This window comes from Lepidochelys kempii, chromosome 3 (assembly GCF_965140265.1).
Source record: "Lepidochelys kempii isolate rLepKem1 chromosome 3, rLepKem1.hap2, whole genome shotgun sequence".
In the NCBI taxonomy this organism is placed as follows: Eukaryota; Metazoa; Chordata; order Testudines; family Cheloniidae; genus Lepidochelys; species Lepidochelys kempii.
The window spans coordinates 195,503,974-195,511,140 of record NC_133258.1 but is presented as its reverse complement, the minus strand read 5'-3'; positions in this window follow the sequence as shown (position 1 = coordinate 195,511,140).

The following is a 7,167-nucleotide window of genomic DNA, read 5'->3' as shown; positions in this document are numbered from 1 at the left end:
TGCCCTGCCGAACGGGTGTTTAGAGGACATAGGCAGCCAAAGACTACATCTCATGTTTAGAGCAGCTTTCTCCCTTCCAGCCACTTCTTGAGCAGACGCATGCTAGAGTATTAGGGGAGCTGGCACAATAGCTTAATATACTACTTAATTTCTGAAGTTGTGAGGAAATTGAGCCAGATGATGGAAGAAAAGCAAATTAATACTTATCACATGATTGCAGCTGTTACTATTTCATCTCTTCAAGAGACCTCCCCAAAACTTAAGGCCAAATTCTTTCCTCCTTTGCACCCTGAGAGATTGGGCCCATAGAAAAAAAACAATGAGCAATAAGCCGTGTGCCTTTCTATAAAGACTCAGGCTTGTCAGCACAGTTTGGCTGACTGTCGCACTTTTGTGATGCGATCATTCTCCTTTCCTCCCCTACATCTTGCTTTTTCATGTGTTTCATGTAGTGGTGTTTTAAAAACTCATTCACAGTTAAAGCCAGTTGGGTTAGCTGTGAATGCTCAAATGGATTAGACAGTGGTTCAAGGACTGGGAAGAAGGGAAGGGACATTTCACACCCTGTGCAATGTAATTGGGCCTTTGGTCACCTTAATGTCAACACTGCTAGACAGTAGCTGATACAGCTACTACCTCTTAGCAAGGTGGTTTTAAAAATTGTATTAAGATGTTTAAAAAAAAAATGAACGGTACAGAATTTAAGCATAGAAGTTTCTGGTTATCAGGGAATAACGTACAGATCATCAAGGGGTGCTAAATTCGGTTTAAGATCGGGGGTGTAAGGAATACATAATCTGCAATATCCCCGATTGGGGGTAAAAGGTTGACAGGTCAAAGTACAGACATTGAGATATGAGGGTATGTTGTCCATATAATGGCTATGTTCAGGTGTGGAGTATAATGAGTGTATACAGTGCTGTGGATGGATTGACCCTCATTTGGTGAAATTTAATGCCCAGTGTCAACACTGCTAGATAGTAGCTGATACTGTGGCGAGGTGGATTTACTACAGCATTAGAAGACCCCCCCCACCCCCCCACCCCGAAGTAAGAGTCACCACTAAATGGCTCTGCAGCTGTGCTGCTGTATTGCCTCACTGTAGACACTAACTACAGTGACAGTATGGGTTCTCCCCTTGCTTATAGTTAATCCACCCCCTGGAGAGGCAGTAGCTAGGTCGACAGAAGAACTCCATGGTCCTTAAGCCCCTGTCCAGCAAGGGCCTACTGTTCAGGAAAATCTTCAGAGCCAACCTTATGGAGGTTTTCCTACTTGTCTGTCTCAACTCCCAGCAGTGTTTCTGCTTAGGAAGAGACGTGGCCCAATTTTTATTTATTTTTTTATTTTATTTTTAGTAAAAACTGATTTCAGGCTGAAAATGAGACAAGATGGCTATTATATTGCTTTGCTGCTCCCTATCATAGCTACCTTTGCTTTACTATTTCTGCCAATAATTATAAGTACATAGGGCCTAATTCACCATAACCCTGCTCCTGGGGTAGTCCTTTACACTGGTTAAAACACTACCAGCTCAGAATGAGAGCATTTTATGTTCACTTTGCACCAGTGCAAATGACTGCACAGGAGCCAGAGCATGGCTGAACTGGGCCCTTAGCAGCTTTTTTGATTGATTAAAACAAGTTTGTGCTACTTTCACGCCAACTTGCCTGTTCTTAGATGCTCTGAAACAGTATAAGGAGAAGCTGGCCTGAGAGGCAGTTTGGTAAACACACAATCACAGCTGGTAAGTCCCAGAGGATAACTAGAGCCCAATTAAAATGAAAGAAGCTTATGCAAATAGAATAGCCCTTTTCAGTCGAAAATGAAAACATTATTGTGTACTCATGTAGGGAAGTCCTACAGAGAAACAGTTTCCAAAAATATTCAAGTACTAGCTTTGTAGGACTGCTTGACTAATGCTGTCAGATGAGGGACAGTTGAGGAGAAGAGGCACTTAATTTCTGTTTGCCTGTGCCTTTGGTATTTATTCTAGGTGGAAATACAGTCTCCAGCCTAGAAAGAAAGGGGCCTTCCATGTGTTGATTTTTTGCAAAGGAAATGCCTGTAGAATGCCCACTAATTTACGACTAAGGATTTAATTGCACAGCTGCTATACATATATGCTTTTTCTGAATTCTTTGACTGAGCCAAAAAAGACAATGGATGGTTTTTGTCCAATTTCTTTATCCCTGAAGTGCTGACTATTGCATATACTGAATGATTCATTAGACAAATTAAGAACATGAGTTGGCTTATACAAATGCAGGGAATGCTAGGCTGTAGTATCCTAACAAAATATTCTGTAGGAGGACCTAGGATTTTTCAGTTGTCACTAGTTTCAGTTCATACCATGGATACTCAGTACTTCAAGTGGACGGTGGGCACAGAGCTCAGACTCTCTTCTTAGCATAGGCTATGTCACTTCAGCCAAAGAATCAAACTTAGCAACATGGGCCTGTTATTCACAGACCAGCAGTTATGATTCCATCCAGTAGAGGTTTGTGATATGCATGCCATCTCTTTACTGTACATAGTTTCCTCATCAACAAAGTTTTCCCCATGAGTATCTGGGTTTTAAAGCAGTTAATAACTTGTTCCTTACAAATAACTGCTTTTGTTTTTAATGGGGGGGGGGGAGTTTAATATACTGTTTTTAATTAGTGTCCACAGACACCCATAGCTATTAAAGCAAGACAACCTCACTAAGCACTGAACTGGATAGCAAGTTACTGTTACACTTTCTGAAAGTATCATTCTCTATTGCTACTGTTATTGGGTAACTGTGCCCAACTCTAGGTACCTCAGGTTTCCAGCTTCTAGGCTAATTGCATGTTACTAGCTCTGTTGATATAATTTGAGCTCAACAGTTTTGGAGCATATAAGTTTTCTTGAGTTCCCTTTGATTAAGGAGCAAAGGCTCAGTGTTGTGCTCTGTGTGCAGTCAGGTCAAAACTGCTGTAAGTCCTCTTCTACCAACTTCTAGTTATGAAGATGTTCAAATAAGACAAGCTTTAAAAATGCTCTCACTACCCTTAAAATATCAACTGTACACCCTGCAGTTGTCTAGACTAGAGCACCAACACCAGTAGAAGGGGACCGCATATATATGCTCTGATTTTATCATAAAAAAGAACAAGAAAGCTGACATACTGGTCTTTATGCTAATAAGTCTTGCTTCAATATTAGCAGTATCAAAATTAGCACTTGGAGGCCTCATGGATGATACATTTGGTTTTTAAAAGATCATTTGCCTACTGGGCAAACAATAGACCTCAGTGCATAGTTGGGGAAAATATAGTGGGTGCTCAGCACCCATGAGCCACAGCTGTTTGGCAGCACCCCAATTTGCTGATCAGGACACTGCCAAACAGCTAAGTGGAAGTGCAGCCAAACAGCTGCTTGGAGGCAGGAGGAGGGGGAGAGCAGCAAGCAGGCCTGGGCCTCAGGAAGGGGGTGGAGTGGAAGTGGGAAGAGGCAGAGTGAGGGATGGAGCACCCTCTTCCCCCCCCCCCAGTGCCTATGCAATTGCCTGTCAACAAAATCTTGATGCTTGAGTCACACTCAAAACTATAAGAACTGGGTACTATGGTAAGGAGTACTTTTCACTATGGGTACAGTGGAAAGAGGACAACCTTCTGCATCAACAGAAGCTGCTGCTTCATTTACAATTCTGAAGCTGTTTCTGATGTGTATATAAGCTTTTGACTGCTATCTTTGTGATGCAGTAAATAGAAGTGATTGGATTTCCAGTATGTGTCAGATTTGGAGAACAAAGAGATCTTTATCAACTACCTGCGTCATTCCCTGAATTCAGATAATGTTGCAGGTGTAATGCTATAGCTCTTCAACAAGAAGAATCCCATAACATGACCACCTTATAGTGATATTTACAGGGTGTTCACTGAAGACATTAAGTTGTTTCGAACCACTGAAAGAAACATAGTATCATTCCTATGGCCCAGTGCACATCAACAGTCTAAAACTAAAGCCAGTAGGCAGAGAAGTACACTATCGTACGTTCAGTATGACCCCTTTTCAAAATTTGTTTAAAAGAGATCAAATGAAGGTGAATGGTTACCCATGTACATACACCTTCAAGCAAAACAGAAATATATCCCTTTTCCTCATAGTTACTTCAAAAACACTTCCATACATAGTATTCATATGAAATAATATATTTCATATATCCTGTTCTCCACTACACCAGATTTACATTGGCATCACAGTACTGCCCCTCATGAAGTTACACCAATAAAAACTTTATTTTGAAGTCATTATGAAGTGAAGAATAAGGCCTGTAGTATTTATCTAGCACTGCCATGCTTTTAGAACTACATAAATTATATAATAACTTTGGTTCATTTGAAGTGATTTTTTTAATGTTACAATTTTGCTAAGCATAAATGAGCCTACAAATATTTTGGTCTCAAGGTTTTTATTTGAGCTAGCTTGCTTATTCTGCCTGGATTGAAGATGTTCATCAGACAAATCTATACTGTTTAAAATGTAGAGACATTAATCCTTGGTTTAACTCCATTGGTTTCAAACTGAGTTACAACAGAGAGGAATTTGCTCTGTAGTCTCTTAAACTGCACTTTTTAAAATGTAAATGAAAACATAATATGTAAAAGCCCCAAATCTTTTTTATCTGTCTACTTTTTTCCTGACTGCTGAAGTCACTCTGCTCTTGTGCTATTCCCCCATTGGTAGAGAACAAAGAAAGTCTTTCTTTCTCTTATTCTGTTAACTGGAAGGCTGCTTTCAGTCCAGACATCTCCTGCTCATGTCTGTGACAATTTCCTTATCAACCCCTCCCTTGGACTGGTTTCCCCCCATTACTGGATTTCAGGTAAGCAGCTCAGTTCCCAAAATGCTACACGAGTCCCCTGCCTCTAGCTGTTTCTTCCTATGATACATCACAACAGCGGAAGCCATGAAGACAAAGCATCCCTTGTGATATTTTTAGCTATGTAAAACACCGCAGCTCAAACTAAGTAAAGATGTATTTGATTTTTAAAAGGGATACTGTCGAGTTAAAAATCATGAGAAAAATCTTGGCCCCATTGAAGTCAATGGGAATTTCTTTAAAAATAAGGTTATTTCCTTACCCTTGTTTATTAATACCATCTTAGTTTGTTAAATTATTTTAGTTGTAATAATGCAACTTGTTTTCTGTTTATGCTGTTTGTTCCCTTTTTGCATTTCACATAGTCTGCACAATGAAAAGAGACTGATCAGTTTTACTTCTGGTCAATGTCCCTTTTGGATCCTATGCATATTTGGCCCTTTATTAATAGGATTTGCCAAAAATCCCAATTGAGTGCCAGCATCAGCAGCTAGGAGATCTCAGAAAAAGCACTAAACAGAGATGAATTAGGTATTAAGAATTTATTTTTTTTAAATGACTTTGAATGAAGTAAAACCAATTTTAAACAATAAAAACTCTGTTCATACTTTTTTCTCTCTCTCTCTGAACAGGGGTCTGAACCAAAGCCTCTTTAAGTCTATGGAAATACTCCCACCGATATTGACAGGCTTTGGATCAGAGCTTAGGTTTGCTGAGAATTTAACGCTTTGCTTTTCTGCATTAACAATCTTGGAAAGTCTGGTAAAACATTTGCAGGTTCTCCACTGAGCCTGCAGATGGAGCAAGTGAAAGAGAGAGAGAGGAGAGACTAGAAATACTGGAACTTTTTCTGATCCAGCATGTATGTCTGAGCCTGAAGAAACAGAACAGTTTAAAACAACAAACGTCTCTTTTTCAGGGGTGCCATTCCCCCCCACCCCAGTTTAGTCACATGTCCTAACCTCAGGTGGAGCTCTTAATCTTAACTGAGTGTGGAATGAGAGTTCTGCAGCAGTGAGATACTGCTCCCAGCATGTGCCCCTGGGGCAGGGAGTCGGTATTTTGTTTATAAACAGAGGCAGGGTGATTAAGATCAGAAAGGGCTGGTAATTAATTTAAGTTAGATAAGCCTGTAAAACAGGAATGGGGGAGGAAGGGCGGAGTTGAAGACAGAATGCAGGGCACTCAGAAGACATGCAGCCAAGGTGACATTCAGTAAAGAGGGAGATGTGAGGGGAACAGGTGAAAAGAAGGGGCCAAAACCAAGGGAAGGGATAGCATGTGGCCCTATCACCCTAGTGTCTGAGTGACTCACAATGTCTAACCTATTGCTCCTCACAGCCCCTCTATGAAGTAGAGCAGTGTTGTTATTCCCATTGTACGGATGGGGCACTGAGGCACAGAGACTGAAGGGCTAGATTTTCAAAGGTATTTAGGCACCTAGTGAGATTTTCAAAAATGCCTAGAAGGTTAGGTGGTTTGTAAACCCCACTAGATGCTGAGCTGCATCTTTGGGTGCCTAAACCTTTGAAACTCTGTCCCTAAAGAACTGGCCTGAGGTCATACAGGAAGTCCATGGGGGAAAGTAGAACCCAGGTCTGAGGGCTATCTCCCTATCCACTGGACCAGCCTGCTAAAAAAAAAAAAAAGGGGGGGGGGGGGAGTCTGATGTAGTGCCTGAGATTCCTGCAAATGGTCCCAGGTGATTAGGAAGGATGTCATGGTTTCTGCCATTTCTCTGGCAGCAGAGATGGCATCTTCAAATCAGTTGTCTCTGTAGGTCACAACGAAATCAAGGCAGCTTCTCATCAAAGTAGTAGTGGTCACGATGTCCATTGACTGAGTCTGATAGATGTGAACAAAACCAAGGCGGCCAGTTCCCCTTGCTTACGTGTAGGCCTGGATAAAATGCCTCAGGTATTTCAGTATGAAGTGTATAGTTATTGAGCACATGTTAATATCGTTGAGAGGAGGTGCTGATGGCAATAGAAGTTTTGCCTGGCTAAGGACTGGAAGGCAGTATTCAGAGCTTGCTCCTGACACAGTACACACACTGGACATGATCTAAAATGTTCCCCTTCCTGGCTTATAGTCATTATTAATTTAAACAAAACAAATCAGCCTAAACTTCCTCTTGAGCTAGACTGTTACTAGATAATTTTCCATGAAAGGCTCTGGCTTCTCTTCCTCTGTGTCTGCCCCACCTTGTTACAGCTCCCTCAGAAACATTTGGGCCTTCTCTACACTGGCATGTTTCTGCGCAGTAAACCAGCTTTCTGCTCTGTAACTCCTGAGGGGTAGAGCTTTCTGTGCCAGGG